The sequence below is a fragment of the Lissotriton helveticus genome, chromosome 5_1 (genome assembly GCF_964261635.1).
Source record: "Lissotriton helveticus chromosome 5_1, aLisHel1.1, whole genome shotgun sequence".
Classification (NCBI taxonomy): Eukaryota; Metazoa; Chordata; class Amphibia; order Caudata; family Salamandridae; genus Lissotriton; species Lissotriton helveticus.
Genome location: NC_136065.1, coordinates 628,196,272 through 628,213,721, shown reverse-complemented (window position 1 = coordinate 628,213,721; position 17,450 = coordinate 628,196,272).

Here is a 17,450-nt window from a genome sequence, read left to right as displayed (position 1 = left end):
GTGGCTTGTAAGCGCATAGTGTTGGGTGTTTAATATATTTAAAAAATGGCACACTACATACAGGGAATGGTACACCTTCACAGTAAGCAATTGTCCAAAAATTGTTTACACTGTTTAGATAAAGCTGCATTTTTTCATGAACATGTCCATCTGTAAATAAAATAATTATTTTAAATCTGCCTGGAAAAATGCTAGATCTGTGATTAAAAATTACTTTTCACTTAGTTTAAAAACGCCATTTGGCGTTGCAGCGCACGCAATGTAATTCATTTTATTTATTTATTTATTTACTTAACTCCATTCGGCCATATGCCAGAGTTTACTACCACCACCCCACCTGCCCTTCCCCCGCCTCACCCCACTGCCCTGCAGCACTCGAGGAGTTGCCACTGGTTAAAGAAAAGTGAGACTTAATCAGCTTTATGTATGAACTGATGACAGGGACAAAAAGCTGAGTCTTTTCCAGGCACATCCCTCCTGGGTAAGCACTAAGGTTTGTCCCACTTGGAGCTTTTAGTCACACTGAAATCTGGTTCAGTGGAACATTGTGTTAAAGGTTTCTGGCTTTAAGGAGCCCTACACAAGGAGATGGTGGACGTATCACTGAAACTTTTCAGACACTCACCCCCAGTCACAGATCTGGGTTGAATCCATCATCATTCTTTAGCTCACTTCACCACTCCAGTTTAGACACAGCTAAATGCAAATCAGTCTTGACCCAGTGCCTCATTGGAACAGTCCAGCCCAAACTGCCAAGATGTCTTCCCTGGACCATAAAGAAGCATCCTGGGACCGGTTTCGGGCTAACAGCCCTCATCAGCCAGGCTAGCTTGAATCCACTGGCAAAGTGAGCAAGGGACCCACGTCTGGGCATTCCCTGCCAATTTAGGGTGAAAAAAGCAAACACAAGGAGATGATGGACGGAGTGCTGAAACTTTTCAGACACTCACCCCCAGTCACAGATCTGGATTGAATTCATCATTGTTCTTTAGCTTCCTTCACCACCCCAGTTTAGACACAGCTATATGCAAATCAGTCTTGGCCCTGTGCAGTTCGGACTGTTTCTATTGGGTGCAGGGTCAAGACTGATTTGCATATGGTTGGGTCCAAACTGGAATGGCATGGTGAGCAAAAACCGATGGATTTAGGCCCAGATCTCTGTACTGGTGTGAATGTATGACATTGTTCTGCATTCGGTCCATCAATTGTTTCTTTTGCATTTGTCACCCCGAGTGGGAAGGGTATGCCCAGACGTGGGTCCCGTGCTCTCCATACCACTGGAGTCAAGCTATCCTGGCGGATGAGGGCTGAAAGCCCAAAACCGCTCCTAGGATGCTTGTTTCCAGTCCAGGGAGGACCTGGCTTGGAAGTTTGTGCTGGACTGTTCTCATTGGGCGCTGGGTCAAGACTGATTTGCATATGGCTAGGTCCAAACTGGAATGGCATGGTGAGCAAAAAAACACGATGAACTTAGGCCCAGATCTCTGTACTGGGGCGAATGTATGACATTGATCTGCATTCTGTCCATCAATTGTTCTTTTTACTTAAGGAGCCATAGCCAGTTACACCTTCAAACTGTATCACAATGGTGGATTTTAAGATCAAACAATTGAAAAGTGTAAAAAACTTGGTGTGGGTGAGGCACTAAATCTATCCCAGCAACAATGTGATGTCAGAGGCGATTAAATCCATCTTTGTCATTCTCAGAGCTCTGCCACCAAAACCAACGGCTTCAGCTAGAGCTCAATGTTGACGCATTCAACTTCGAGAAACCCTCTCCGGCTGAAGCTTTTGACCATACCCTCATGGAAGACCTCGGACTGCCAAAAGTAGACTAATCCCGACCTAAAACATTGACTATTGTAACTTGCTTGGGTAACCTGGTCTATTGCGGTCAGACTGAAACTATGCCTAACTCTAGGTGAAAGTTATGATTTACATTGACAGTTTACTTTTTCCAGGCACTTTATATTAAATATTCTTAGCTCTGGTTCCCTATTCTAGGTTTTGGGGTCATTTTGATGTTTTAATTTTTGTCGACTGTGTACATTTAAATTGAGAAGTTTATTATGTTGTTTTCTTGATTAAAAATGTTGATAGTGAATGAATTTAAAACACTTTTCTCAGAAGAATTGCCTACTGTCTGTACCACAGTTACCAGAGATTGAGCAGAAATTAATTGAGAACCATGTTGAGACCTTCCCGGGTGCAGTTGTTACGCTGGTAATAGTACTCCCACTTTCTGACAAACACCTTCCTAAAGGATTGCTCAAAATATAAGACCATGGTTGCATACATCATACACTGGAGCAGTCTTTCTGCTCCAGCCTTAACTTGCACTTTTTGATACTGATAAAAATATTTTGACAGCAATACACAGAACTAGAATATAATTTCACCTAAAACGGTGTTTCACAAAGATATGTCACACTGAAAAGCTAAATGCACTCAAAGTTAAGTGGTTCTCTGTAAAGGTTTTTTCTAACTTTGATTTCCACTAGATGTTTGTGTTCAGGCAAACTGCCTGAGGGCTATATATAATGATCCCTGCAGCATATCCGGTATCATCATTTGACTTCAAGGATCTCTGCACAACAGTGTGGAAAAAATGAGAACCAGGGAAAGAATTCTTGTCTGTCTCCCTTTTACGAGTGGAGAGGTGTGGCTCACTGGTTAGAGGAGGCAGACCTGGAGGCAGACCTGGAAGCAGAGGTCAGCCCGGGACCAGGGTTCAATTCCCGGCTCGGCGGGGTCTTGAGTCCTAAAATGTCCATGGACTCGACAATTCTCGCTCCGGTGCCTAATCGATTCATGGGTTCACACTTTGCGACTCTGGGCAATAGATTGCTTAATCTCCACAACGGCCCCTCGCGGCGGGATGCCTGGCTTTCACCATGCGGATACCCTGCCGGGGTTATCTCACAGGGGAATACCAGGACGGGTTCCCTAAGCAAGCGCTTAGAAACCAGTGGTGATTTGCGCTATACAAATCCATGTACATTTACATTTACATTTACGAGTAAGAAGTGTGCCCCTGGTGTGAAGCAGAAACTGTTTCTGCTGAGAGACCAGGAGGTGGACTGCTCTGCATGAAAAAGGATCTACCCAGAGCCAAAGTTCAATTTTCAGAATCTTGCCATGAGTTGGTTATAGATGCCAATCCTGCCAAATAATGAGTCTACAACAACTGCTCAGCCTGACCCATGGTTCCTCCATGAAGAGTCATTAAGCCACTTTGCTTTGACCTGCTGCCCTTAATGTGAGAATGTAGGGCCATATTATCAAGAAAGGGCGATACGGGGGCGTGCCTTGCGCGCCAATCAAGATGGCGGCGTAGTGTCCGAGCTCCGTTACCGAGTCCCGGTTTCGGCTTTCCTCGCTCTTCAAAACCTGCCTTCGGCTTCTGAACATGCCGAATTTCCTTTCCTCAAGATGCGGTGACCTCGCGGTTGTTTTCCTGACCGCTTTTGGTGCCTCCTTCAGCAAGTTTTTCTCTGCGACGCACTTACTCAGCTCCGGCCGCCATTTTGTGGATCTGCTTTGAAGTTTTGCCGCGTCGCGGCAGGAACGGTAATTTTCATTCTTCTTCTTGCTGAACTGTGCTAATACGCCTCAAACCTCATGGCTCTCATCATTCCAATAATTTATTTGGAGAAACATTGGTTTCTGTGACAGGATTGATACTTTGCATACAACCACCAACCCTCAGATATATCCGCTATGCACATGAAAGATATTTATACAGCAATAATTTCTGGCTTTCCCTCACCACAGCATATTCTGCAGATTGAATGCTCTTGCTTCTGAGCTTTTTCTTTGGCCTTTTATGCGTTATTTGATTTGCGTTGCAATGCTCCTATGTACAATGTGATACTCACAACGTTACGTGAATATTAAAAGACAGTGACCTGTTTTTCTCCTCACCAATTGACGTTCTGGTGCTATATTTTGCCTGCAAGTTATTTTTTCTTTTTATGTCTATGGGGAGACTACGACAACTTAAACTCTCCACTTCTACTAAACCTGTTGTAGGCTCTGACTCTGATCCAGCTGTTCAAGATATGAAGGATTCGCCATTGCAGAGTTCTTCTGGTGCTACGGCCAAAACACTAACTACGAGTAAATTAGAAACAACATCCACTAAACGCTTAAAAAAGACCCTCCTTTTACTGGATCCTCCTCTTCCTCAACAACCTCCATGGACTTAATCCTTGCAGAAATACGCTCTCTTAAACCCTTTATGGAAGAAACAAATAAAACATTGCAATTTTTGCATGACAAATGGTGCTCTCTGGACTATCAAGTTCTCCTTGTGGAACAAGCAACGGAATCTCTTCAAGCTTCATGCTCCCGGATTACTGCTCTGGAGTTGGATGTTTCTCATCTCAAAAGGCAAGCAGAGGATTTGGAAAATTGCAATCGTAGGAACAATCTTCGTCTTTATGGTCTTCCGGAGCTCACAGAGGGTTCCAACCCCACGACTTTTTTCAGTTCTTTCTTCCGAAACTTTTGGACCTACCAGCATCCTCCTCATTTACCATTCAAAGGGCACACAGACTTGGTTCGAGACTTTCCAATAAACCTCCGGGTGTCATAATGCTGTTTCTCCAATATACTGACCTCCTACAAGTCCTGACAGCCGCTAAATCTAAGAAACAACTCACTTGGGTGGGTCACCGGTTGTATCTTTCTCAGGATGTTGCTAAAGTTACAGCAGATCGACGGAAAAAGTCTCTTGATCTTCGCCCTCAGTTACGGGCGCTCAATGCCAGATTTGGTCTTTTACATCCATGCCTATTTAAAGTTACATACAAAGATAAGACTACGACATTTGAAGATACAGAAGCACTACAGGACTTTCTTCGTCGACATGCGGCTGATGTCATGGACACTTCCCGAGTTCCTTAACCTGCTATTTCCATTTTATTCGTTATAATTGTCTCTACATTGTTGTTCTTCCCTTAAGTGTTATTTGGTCTGCTCTCTTTCATCATTATATGTATAACTTTCTTTCATTGTGTTCTTTACCACATGTTTTTCCTTTTTTTTATTTTTTATTGAGAAACTGATGAGAAAGGAACATGCCAAAGTATATCGACAAAACAGAGCTTTTACAATTTCGTATTCAATTTTCAGTTTTCAATTTCTCAATTTCCACTTGGAGTACATTAAACAATAATAATTCATGTTAAACAAAGCGTCTAAAAAAAAAAACCAACAGAGAAAGATAATAAATAAATGGAGCAACCAGACTTTAGCCAAAAAAAGAAAAAGCATTATTACAATAGATGTACATACTTCAAATAAAATGTCCCCATATTTTCTCAAATTTTTTTAAAGAGCGAGCTCCTCTTAGTTTTGCCAGGGTTGACTCCATAGAGTGAATTTCAGTTACTAAAGACCACCATTCCGAAATGTTAGGAGGTTTAGAGCAAGTCCAGACTCTGGCCAGTGTTAGTTTAGCACAGGATAAAAGGATTGTCACCAGAGCTGGGGGAGGTAGGGGGGGAGGGTGCACATCGTGCAGAACTGTAACCACAGTAATGACAGGTAAATAAATATTCTTGATTTCCAGAACTTTATGTACATCCACCAATAATCCCTCAGGGTTGGACAAGAGAACAACATGTGTTCCCGGTCTGCTGCATTCGCTGAGCATTTAGGGCATTTGGTGCAGTCGCTATAATTGCTATTAAGAGACCACTTTGAAATCTTTTCTGGTGTATATTATAACATGCACGTTGTTCTAAACTGTTGTAGCCTTAGACTGGATGATCTGACTGAATTATTAATATTGGATAAAGATTGAGTTATCTGTTTTGGAGTGATATTTAAGCCAATTTTATTGCTCCACTTCCTTGCCAGTTTTGAGCAGTCATCAGATATAAAAGCACAAAGATGTCTATAAGTATCGCTTAAAATTGATTTCTTTTTGGTTGAGTATAAACATTTCCAAATATCACAGTCTGAGGAATCATAGATTTGTTTTTTTCGTACCAATAAATCGTGAATTTGTAAATATTTAAACCTAAATGTTTGCAGCAAACCGTACAAGATTTTAAGTGTATGGAAGTCTAGAAACCCTTGTGCGCCGTATAAATCCCCCAAAAGATTAATTCCATACATGGACCATTTTAGAGCCGCCCCATCATTAAAGATTCCAGGAAAACCCGGATTACCCCATAATTGTAGTTTCGGATGATAAATGGTGGTAAATATATTCGTCCAAATCCTCACTGTATCCCTAGCGGTCTTAAATTTGACCCTTTTGAAGTAGTTGGGGTCGTTTACTCGAAATAAGAACAAGTTTGAGTCAGCTTTTAGCATAAATAAATGAAAAAAATATATATCTTCTCTGTTAAGCAGTGAGCGAAGACGCCGGATAAACGAGGACCAAAAATGTAATTTAAAATCAGGGAAATTGAGACCACCCTTGTCAGTTCCATTCTTAAGAAGTTTCAGCGATCTTCTGGCTTTTTTGTATCCCAAGTAAAACTACTGAATATTCCGTCCAGTTGTTTGAAAAAATAATTATTTAATGCCAAAGGAATAGAGCGGAATAGATACAAAAATGTTGGTAGCACCTTCATTTTAATTAAATTGATTCTGCCGATTAGATTCAAGGGCAGTCTGTGCCATTTCTTCAAAATTAGAATAGTGGATTTTATCAGTTCACTATAATTAATGTTGTTAATTTCTCGTATTTTAGATGTGATTTTTACACCTAGATATGTAGCGATTTTACAAACCTCCGGAGTCGCTACCGCAGGAGCATAATTGGCTATAATTTGTGTTTTGTTAATATTTAGTCTATAGTCAGATACTGTCCCATATTTGCAGGCCTCAATGGTAATCCCTTTCAATGCTTCTGTAACATCAGATGAATAAATGGCAATATCATCGGCATATGCCGTAATTTTCAGTGCCTGTGTGTTAGACTTAAAGGGTATGATTTGTGATTGTGCCTGAAGTGCATGTAAAAAAGGCTCAAGTGAGAGGGCAAATAGTAGAGGTGACAGGGGGTAACCTTGACGGGTGCCCCGAGAGATCAGAAAGTCTGACGAAGTCAGCCCCCCGTAGCTGATACAAGCGATGGGGTTGTCGTACAATGCCTGTATCCCCTTTAAAAAGTGGCCACCGAACCCCATTTTTATCATAGTGTGCCAGAGATAGTCCCACCCCACTCGATCGAACGCTTTCTCAGCATCCAACAAAATCATAGCGAGTGGGGTGGACTCTATCTCTGCCACGTCAAAAGCCGTTATAGCCATATTAACATGGGTGGTGGTATCTCTCCCGGTCACAAACCCGTGTTGCTGCGGGTTCACAATTTTGGGCATAAGAGGGGCCAGCCTTGTTGCTAAAATTTTCGATTTTTTTTAGCATCAGTATTAATCAATGAGATGTAATAGCTTGACAAAGTCCGAGCTTGGTTATGCCTTCAGACAGTAAATCGATTTCTGTGGAATTATTGAGGTTAATTGAGGTCTCTTCTAAGTAGTTTTGTATTGAGGCAACACTAGGTGTAGATTCCGGAGTATATAGGGACCTATAGAAATCAACAAACTGTTCTAGTATATCACATGGTTGGTCGTAAAGCTTGTTATCAGAACCTCGGATGTTCGATATCATAGTGTTGGCTCTGTCCTCCACAACTTTATATGCCAATATTTTCCAATTTTGTCCCCTCCCTCGTATTGCGCAATCTTAAATTTATGTATATTAACACTATTTTTTTGAATAAATTTGGCCTTGGTTTTAAGCTTTAATTGGCTTAGCTTAGTGCATATTTTCGTTACCGTTGGCAGATCTGCTCGTAGTGCTGATGCCAACAGCACTTCCTGAGCTGCAATATCAGATATCAAGGTTTCATCATGTTTACGTCGCTCAGCGTTTTGTCTGAGCACATAAGCCTGAGTAAAACCCCGAATGCTCGCCTTACAGGCGTCCCAGACCATATTGCATATAGTAGAGTTCTGATTGTGTTCTATGAAGTCAGTAAGATGGATTTTTAACTGAGCAATATAAGCTGAATCTGATACTAGATACCTAGGAAAAGAGAATGGTCTGGGACTGGCACGAGTGTGTGAAGTAGAGAATATCATCATTATAGGGTTGTGGTCCGAGGAGATGCGAGGGCACACCACCATTGTGCTAGAATTCAATAGATTATCACTTACTAAAGCCATATCCAGCCGGGAACATAGCTTATGAGGTGCTGAGTAGTATGTATATCCGGGGATGTTTGGATATAGACACCGCCAAGCATCTTTAATGTTATGGATGCGACACAAGTCTAAGATAGAAATTCTAGTTTTACGCATCCGCTGAAAGCTTCCGGGCCTAGTGGTGTGTTGTTGATAATCTAAGATACAGTTGAAGTCTCCCATTATAATTAGCTCACCCTCCCAATCCAAAAGTTTTATTTTTAAATAATCAAAGACCTTCGGTTCATCTCGGTTGGAACCATATACCACACATATGACATATTTTTTGTTATCAAAAAACATTTGAACAATGGCTCATCTACCATCTTTGTCGTGAGCTGTTTGCAGAGTTTCTCCCCTTAATCGTTTGTCCTTAAAAATAGCTACCCCTCTAATAGAGGCCCCAATGGAGGTACAAGTTAGGATATCATTACCCAGTTGATTCAGCAGTTTTTTATCCTTGCCAGCAATATGCGTTTCTGATAGCAATACCAAATGAGGATTGTGTAGTCTCAACTCCTCTGATACAAGACATCTTTTATTTTTGCTATTTAGCCCCGAAACATTTCATGCCAAACACCTTAGTTTATACATTCATAAATAAAGAGATTCACTAAGTGGAAAACATCTGTCCAAAAACCACACTGAAATGAACGCTTACTCATTGCTTTATCATTGATAGCATGTTTCCCCATCAGGTTGACAATACAGTTTTTCAGTTTGTTACCCCCCAACGCCCCCACCACCCCCTACCCTGCGGAGAACAAAGTAGCCCCACCCCCCACCCCCCAATCTCCCACCTTCCATGGGAGGAGACCCCCTTTGAGCTTCCGCTGCCGCTGTAGTGGCAGCACCTACGATAGGGTACCTGGGGCTACCCCCCCCCTCTGAAAAAAAAAACTCCAGTAACATTTCATATTGTTATTTAAGACTAGTGGTGATTTCAATTGGATTTGTTATCGTAATAAGGATTAACTCTTACTTATGCTGGATAGAAACGACTCAGCCTCTCGGGTATCGCTAAAGAAATGTGTGCGGCCATTTTTAATGACCTTAAGACGGGCAGGTTCCTGAAGAAAAACTTTCCCCCCAGTGGCTTTAATAGGTTCAATCAATTTGCGCATTTCCCAACGTCTATCCATAGTAGATTTGCTAAAGTCAGATCGTGTAAACAGAGAGAGATGCCCTATAGTTATAGGGGTGATAGGTCGTGCTTTCTGCGAGATAGCTTGTCGCAATAGAAAGTTGCCAAAATAAATAAGAAAGGGTCGCGGGAATTTACTCTCTTTGTTCTTTTGAACTAAAGGTAGACGATGTGCCCGTTGGATTTGGGAATCCCAATCCCAATCTGATAAATCTGGGAAAGCTTGGGGTAGTAGATTAACAAGGAAAGCCCTTGGATCAGAACCCTCGGATCCCTCAGGTATCCCAAATATTTTTATGTTAGACCTGCGCTGTCGATATTATCAAGCCCACTATCGTCGCTTTAGCGGCAGTCTCCTGCCGATAAAAGCGGCGACAATGTATCGCCCTTTCTTGATAATATGGCCCGTACTGCGTTGGTGATCATGTGACATCCTTTATGTCTGCACTTTGCATTGATGCATTCCTTCTGCCTTGTCTAATTAGCATGTGTCATTTTGACCTGCACACTGATTTGCCACTGACTCATCACAGCCTGATTTCGATGTAAGCATGTGTACTACCCCTTACATTATCATGATTCGTATGTCCCTGATGTCCTGTATGTTACATCTTCTTTGCTGCATATATTGTTCTGTGATAGGGGATCTCGTGAGCTTGTGTGCTACACCCTGCATTGTGCTGATTTGTCGGTCCCCAATATGCTGTCTTTTACACCATTCATTGCTTCGTGCCTTTTGTGATCGGTGATATTGTGAGCCTGTGTGCAGTGTACACCACACACTTCTTGCAAGGCTGTGAGCCCATGGACTGCATCCTCGTCCCGCTGCTGAAGAACTCTTCCTCAGCTTCTCCCGAACAGAAAGCTCCAAAAAGCAGGCCTGCGTATGCACTCTACACTCCTCATTCCACTTGCCTGGCCCAGACAATGGCTACCAACTTTATCTGCAACCATTAGTCCAAGAACTGTGGGACTTATTTATGAAGGCCTTACACCGCTGTTGTATCATTTTTCAGTGATGCTGCGGGGGCATAATCAATGTGCCATGCTGCGCCCTATTTACAAAGGGATGCATCTAGGCTGATACGTCACTTTGTAAATACCTGTGCTATATTATACCGGTGTCAGATATAATGTATACAAGGTGGGCATTCCCACGTAAAAAAGGCTTGTAGAAATGCCGCAGTGAAATCTATGAGCTTTTACTGCACCACTTCTATAACTTGATTGCATCAAATCTTTAAGCCAGTTTCAAGCATGCGTAAAGAGTGATGCAGGGCCTTTCACAAGGGACTTGCCCATGTGTAATCACACCAATGCTGGAGTTGAGTCAGTTGACTGACACACTCCAGCAATGCGTCATAACTGTGCCACCAGACACATTAGGATTCCTGACGTATCTAGTCAATCCTTGCAACATGAAATGCCACAGTGTAAATACATCACATCCATGGTGTCGCAAGGAGGGCACAATGAAAAGTGTTGCATCGCTGTTTTTACCCAGCGGTGCAACAGTTTTCATAAATGAGGCCCTGTGTGTCCACTGTTGAGCCGCCTGGGCCAGTGCTTAATTTGTAACATATTGAGTGCCCGTGCCCAAAGCACGGCTAGGAAGCCGGCCAGCGGTCCTATTAAATATATCAGTGCATCTAATACCAATTCTGCTAGTACTGAATCCACCTTGGGCCTCTTTAAATCACTACAAGTCCCTCCCTGCCGCCTTATCCCACTCTTGCTGGTTCCTGCTTTCTCTTCCTCCTTCTTTCCCATTTGTGTGTTTTCCCCTGTTTGGCTCTCCAGAAATGTCTAATACGGGAAAATAGGTGCTGGCCCTCCCCACCAACCTTCTGCTTAAATTAAGCACTGCTTGTCCTCTATGCATTACCCATATAGCTGTATGAAGGGGCAGTGCAAAAAACTGAATCAGGCATGAAACGGTTCCTATCTCACACTCACAAGCAGATGCTGAGCTTGGCTATTAGGCAGAGATTAGCCTCACTGTACATCCTTGTTCAGTGCATGCACAACTGAGACACGGCCTCATTACAGAGTGCCTATAGATACTCACTACGAAGAGAAATGTTGATGGCAGAAAACTTCTTACAGTTACTAAGCATGTAACTTTCACAATAACAAAGCTGTATCTATTTGTTTTCACATGTAAAGTGAATGACACATTTCCAGCTTGATTTAGACATTCCACCACCACACCGTCCTCCAAGAATATGACTACGCTCTTCAGTCATAATACTTTTATTTGATTTCATTAAAATCATTAAAGGGTATACAAACCATTATAATGCATTATAAATACAACTTGAGGAATGTTTGATAATGCTCAAAGTATGTGCGTAACGCTTCAGCTTAACAGTGGTAGCTGATTTCGATGTTTCAAAAGACAGAGGCCCTACATGTCACTGGTGTGCCATAACAACCTTAAGTTGGACATCCTCCTGAAAACTGGTAGGACCCTACTTTGTATTGAAATCTTCAGATAGGGTTTTTTCATTTGTGTTTGGGTGAAATTTTCTGATAGAGCTAATACCATTTTTACCCTTTCCAATAGAGCCATACATTCTTTTATGGAGCTAATTGGAAAGTGCACAATGACAATATATTTTATTGCATTGGCTGTTAGTTATGCTGTTGTCTAATGTATGATTCTGGAGTGTGTACCCAAATTTACTATTTGCGAGTATTGTAATGTTGGAGCTTATATAGATATCTTCAGATTTGTGTCCTTTCTTATTGCATGTTGTTGAGATTATATGAGTCATGTAAATTTGAAGGTCTCGTTGCTGGTGCTCATTATTCTTGTAATAATAAACTACTGGTACAAAGGAAGAACTTCAGGCCAATGTCTCCACTTAACATATAATCCTCTTTGATGTAAAGGATATAAGACGTTAGCTTTAAAAATAAAGAATATGTGTTGGTTTTATGCCCTTGCCTTTCTTCTGCTCGAATTTACTGCTGGATATACATTGGATGAGTGTATAATGTATATGAATACAGGAGGTTTGAATTGTGGGGCTCAACTGAGGATTCCTTCCCAATGATCCTTACGATATTCAGGGCTCTTTCTTAGTTTCCATCTATCTCATTCGGTGTGCTGTTGACCAATGCTTCTTCACGTTTTCCCGTGCCATCATAAACGGGTTTCTCTTACTTTTAGTGCATTGGGTAGGGCAATTCTTATGTTACATACTGGCCCTAGGGTCCACCATTCAAATATTCGGTATAGTGAACCAATTACAGGTACTTATACCAATTTCAATGTATCATAGGCATTCAGTCCAATCTCTTGGTCATATATAAATGATGGCTAAGACCTTTCTCTTGCTAGGAGTACAAGTTGCTCTTCAAAAATGTCAATTCCTTCTTATTGCAGTTCCTCTCACAGTTTCTATGTAACGTCCAATTTTCAAAATTTCTAAAATTGGTTTACTTTCAACAGACACTTTATGATATTTATGAGAGTTGTAGAATTTGTGGGCCACATTCACAAAGAGCGTCCACAGTCGTGGTGGAGGCTCTGCACTTGTGGTGGAATCTCTGCAGTGAGAATTCTTTGTGACTCTATCTGCATCATCTTCTTACTATTATTATCCCGCTCCTATGTCCTGAGGCATCATGCATGCATGCCTAGTTATCCCTCCCAGCTCCTTGATTTTACAAGATCTGATTTTCTTCCTTTTGTGTTATTTTCTTTCTGTCTTTAGAGGCCAGGTGTACAAAAATTAAAAACTGGGATTCCCTAATGTAGGAAAGCTTACAACTATTTTCAGGATGTTTTTTTCTTGTCCTCAAGGGCATACCAAGAAGTGCTTCTCATTTCAAAAAAGCTACTTGCATATACCTTTGACCTCCTACTTGGCATTGATTTTTATTTTTTTCCTCTTTCAATGCACCTACTTCCTTTGCTGTCCTTTCTTGATTCACGTCATCATCGGTGAACCGCTCTAGCTTTTCTATTTGTCTTTTATGAAGACCAGAGCCCATCTTCACTTTCCTTCCATTGTAATTTCCTTCACTAGCTGGTATCACAGACCATCACCATTACTGTAGTATTTTGGCATGCCATATGGAATCAGTGTTTCATGCATTGGGCTGTTGCCCACTGCTCACACCACCTTTCACTCTTCAAGATATGGCTTTACTTAACTGACTTATGTTTTCTGTTTATATCCTGGTGCCCACTGAATGTTTGCTCAGATTTACTACGCTGAATATTTGTGTTACTGGATTTGTAAATCACCCATAAATCTAGCTGTTTTAGAGCTTAACTCAACTACTTAATTTTCTCCACTATATTTCGCTGATCATGTGACCCTATTGAGTTTATTGCTTGGAGATGTTTTCCTAACAGCTGTTTCATTCATAGATATCCATGGATTGTTTCAAAAGAATGTTGTTCTTTTAAGACCTTATTGTATATTCCTGTCAAAATATTTTCTTCAAGTATTTAAAATGGTGAATCGGAGAGCTGGGTCCCTTTTAGATCTCAAGCCTTCTTAATTGTTCAAATAAAAATAACTTACCTAGAAATATGTTGCCAAAATGACAACCTCTAACCATAACTGTAATCATAATCCAAAACCCTAACACCCTTTGGAAATCTTTTCCATAACCTCAAATCAAACTCCAAACTCCTTAACACACACTTAATCCTAACTACACCCACAACCCTGTGCCTAACCCTGAACCTAAACCTAACTTCATTGTTTCTCTTTGCCTCACAATTAATCCTACAATATGTATGAAGAACAAGGGGACCCCAGTAGTCAGATGCAAAAACAACAGTTGATGGACAAAATGCAGAACAATGTCATACATTCACCCCAGTACAGAGATCTGGGCCTAAATCCTTCGGTTTTTTGCTCACCATGCCATTCCAGTTTGAACCCTGCCATATGCAAATCAGTCTTGACCCTGTGCCCCATGGGAACATTCCAGCCTGAACTGCTAAGCCAGGTCCTCTCTGGACTGGAAACAAGCATCCTAGGACCGGTTTCGGGCTTTCAGCCCTCATCAGCCAGGATAGCTTAATTCCATGGGTTGGAGAGCACAGGACTCACATCTGAGCATACCCGTCCCACTCGGAGTGACAAATGCAAAAACAACAGTTGATGGACAGAATGCAGAACAATGTCATACATTCACCCCAGTACAGAGATCTGGGCCTAAATCCATAGTTTTTTTGTTCACCATGCCATTCCAGTTTGAACCCAGCCATATGCAAATCAGGCCTGACCCTGTGCCCCATGGGAACAGTCCAGCCCGAAATGCCAAGCCAGGTCCTCCCTGGACTGGAAACCAGCATCCTAGAACCAGTTTCGGCTTTCAGCCCTCATCAGCCAGGATAGCTTGATTCCAGTGGTATGGAGAGCAAGGGACTTATGACTGAGCATACCCGTCCCACTCAGGGTGATAAATGCAAAAACAACAGTTGATTGACAGAATGCAGAACAATGTCATACATTCACCCCAGGACAGAGATCTGGGCCTAAATCCATTGTTTTTTTGCTCACCATGCCATTCCAGTTTGAACCCAGCCATATACAAATCAGTCTTGACCCTGTGCCCCATAGGAACAGTCCAGCCCGAACTGCCACCCAGGTCCTCCCTGGACTGGAAAGAAGCATCCTAGGACCGGTTTCGGGCTTTCAGCCCTCATCAGCCAGGATAGCTTGATTCCAGTGGCATGGAGAGCACGGGACTCACGTCTGAGCATACCTTTTGCACTCAGGGTGACAAATGCAAAAAGAACAGTTGATTGACAGAATGCAGAACAATGTCATACATTCACCCCAGGACAGAGATCTGGGCCTAAATCCATCGTTTTTTTGCTCACCATGCCATTCCAGTTTGAACCCAGCCCTATGTAAATCAGTCTTGACCCTGTGCCCCATGGGAGCAATCCAACCCAAACTGCCAAGCCAGGCCCTCCCTGGACTGGAAACAAGCATCCTAGGACCAGTTTCGGGCTTTCAGCCCTCATCAGCCATGATAGCTTGTTTCCAGTGGCATGGAGAGGACGAACTCACGTCTGAGCATACCAGTCCCACTCGGGGTGACAAATGCAAAAACAACAGTTGATGGAAAGAATACAGAACAATGTAATATATTCACCCCAGTACAGAGATCTGGACCTAAATCCATCATTTTTTTGCTCACCATGCCATTCCAGTTTGAACCCAGCCATATGCAAATCATTCTTGACCCTGTGCCCCATGGGAACAGTCCACCCCGAACTGCCAAGCAAGGTCCTCCCTGAACTGGAAACAAGCATCCTATGACCGGTTTCAGGCTTTGAGCCCTCATCAGTCAGGATGGCTTGATTCCAGTGGCATGGAGAGCATGGGACTCACGTCTGAGCATACCCGTCCCACTCGGGGGGAAAAATGCAAAAACAACAGTTGATGGACAGAATGCAGAATCATGTCATACATTCACCCCAGTGCAGAGATCTGGGTCTAAAGCCATTTGTTTTTGCTCACCATGCCATTCCAGTTTGAACCCAGCGATATGCAAATCAATCCTGATCCTGTGCCCCATGGGAACAGTCCAGCCCGAACTGCCAAGCCAGGTCCTCCCTGGACTGGAAACAAGCATCCTATGACCGGTTTGAGGCTTTCAGCCCTCATCAGCCAGGATAGCTTGATTCAAGCTAGCCTGGCTGACGAAGGGTGACATACCCACAAAATCGTCCCAGGATGCTTGTTTCCGGGCCAGGGAGGACCCAGCCTTGCAGTTCGGGTTGGATTGACAACGTTCCCTGAACGTTTGGGGGTGATTGGTGAAGCGGGGGCCGAGAAAAAAGAGGGGCCCCAAAACACGTTTTCCCTGTGCTGTTTCTGATAGGACCTTTAGCAATGGCTACAGCTCGAATGGCATATCTGGTATCAATCTGTTCAGTAGTTTCTTTGAATATTACGGTTAAAGTCATTTATATATCTATGGGCTCGGAGGATGCGCGGATTGTGCGAGGATTGGCCTCGTAGGATAAGCGCACCGTTCCGATCACGCGCTGAATTCTAATTGGCTGTCAACCGGTTGTAAACATTCAAAATCAGGAACTGTTGGCAGCCATTTTGTGCCTCGGTAGAAGCAAGGGTGAAGAAGTCTGTGAAATATGTTGGCAAAACGTGAACAGGGGCAGGTTAGACACACCCTGACCCCCTAGGCCTGCTCAGGGGGTGACATAGGGACCCATAGGGCAAAAAAGTAAAAACATTTTATTACAAAAAAAATTGCGAGATCCGCGTAGGATCCGCGCATTTCGTCGCTAAAAAAACCGAAGCATGTATTTTTTAGATATATATCAAGCTTTTGTGTATAGATGTTGGGTGGTTCTACAAAGAACTCTTGTGTTTATTGAGAGATTTTAGTAATTACAAGTAAGTACCGATGCAGAGTCTAAAGTTCATGAGGAAGACTCGTTTTCCTTCATCTGTAAAATGTACACTATCTCTTTAATAGATGCCATGCATATTGAAACGCAGATTGTTGTGGTATATGGACAATATTCTATAGTCTCGTAGAAAAGTAGAAAGATTTATTCACATTTTTTTTCACTTATCTGTGCAGATCAGGTGTTCCAGTCTTCCCCTATCTCGACGAGTTGTTGTTGAAAGCGGGCTCGCCCCAGGCAGTCGTCTCCCACCTCTAGACTACGGTCGACCTCATGCACCTGATGGGGTTGTCCATCAACATGCTGAAGTCGTATTTGTGCCCCTCTCAGAAGCTCCTCTTCATCGGAGCGGTTCTGGACTCGGCGCAGTTTCGGGTTTTTCACTCCGAACACCTGGTTCGGGATATTTAGGCTCTGATTCTGATCTTTCAGCTTTTATCCTGGGTCTCGGTCAGGTTGACGCTGCAGCTCCTGGGGCTGAAGGCCTCCTGCATCCTAGTGGTGCATCACGCAAGGTGGCATGTGAATAAATATAAGCATAGGCCGCGCGGTTTGCCTCCCATAATACACACATTTCAGGGGGTGGTGGTTCTCGGTGCTTGAGGGGGGTCGTTGCAGCCCACATACTTGTAATGTTGTAGGGGGGGGTTGGATGCGAAAGTCGTGCAAGGGGGTTGTAAATCTG